The following is a 1,118-nucleotide window of genomic DNA, read 5'->3' on the forward strand; positions in this document are numbered from 1 at the left end:
CTCATATGTATTTTTTAATTCCGCATGCATAGAAACTAGTTATATAAAACTTCCAAAATTTATAAGAGGAAAAATGAAACAAAGAAAATACAACAAATTACAAAGCAAAATAAAAAGCATGAAAGAAAAATATCAAGGATAAATAAGATCGCAGAGATAAGTCTGAAACAGTTTAGTACATGTAATAATTGCAAATGACTCTCAGACTGGATTAAAGTCTAAGAGTGATGTGCAAGTGAGCTGTCTAAATCAAAAAGACTGCAAAATAAGGGAATGAAAAACATCCCAGCAAATAGTGGTTCATTCTCTTCATCTGTTGTAGCTGATTGCAGGTGATTGATCTAGCAGAAAACTCTAAGGTAAGGGATGCCAGACCCATCAGGGGTTCTTAGCCGGGACTTGTGAACTTCAGTGGCAAAACAATCACATTCTTATTTTAACTAATCTCTAATGGAAATTTAGTATTGCTTTCAATCATCTTAGGCAATACGCCATAGTAACTAGAAGTAACTCTAAATTCCTCCAAATTCAGATGTATAGCACCATCCCTCTCTCCTAAGATGAGAATCTTCAGGAGTGTAGTAGAGAGAAACAAAACAAAACAAAAGAAACAGAGAAACAAGCAAACAAAAAAGTCTTTCTTCATAGCAATGATAGCCAGATAGAACGTAAAAAAAAAATGTGATTCAATTTCACATAGCCACTAAGAATATTAAATGCTTATTCAGTCAGTCCTGTATAAGAAAGCTAAAACATTTTTTTTTGAGGGACATAGAAGACTTAATTAGAAAGAGCTGATGAAGGGAGGTCTCAACTTTGTGGAACTATCAATCTCCTTTTCCATATAAATCCAAAATATAATGTACTCCTAATCACATAACAATGGGGGGATTAAATTTTTAAAAAGCAGAAACAATAAAAATTGCAACATGGCCTTAAGGAAATATCTATGCATGGGAGTTTTTGTTTTATTTTGTTTCTTAAATAAAGAAGAGTGATGAGGAGGGTTAAATTTATGTTGCAAGTATGAATTATTTAATAAATCATTGACAAATTGGTTAACTTGCTATGGTAATGGGGGAGGGAGGAAGGATGGGTAGTTTTTTACCTACATTTTA

This window comes from Propithecus coquereli, unplaced genomic scaffold, assembly GCF_000956105.1.
Source record: "Propithecus coquereli isolate 6110/MARCELLA unplaced genomic scaffold, Pcoq_1.0 Scaffold19, whole genome shotgun sequence".
NCBI lineage: Eukaryota > Metazoa > Chordata > Mammalia > Primates > Indriidae > Propithecus > Propithecus coquereli.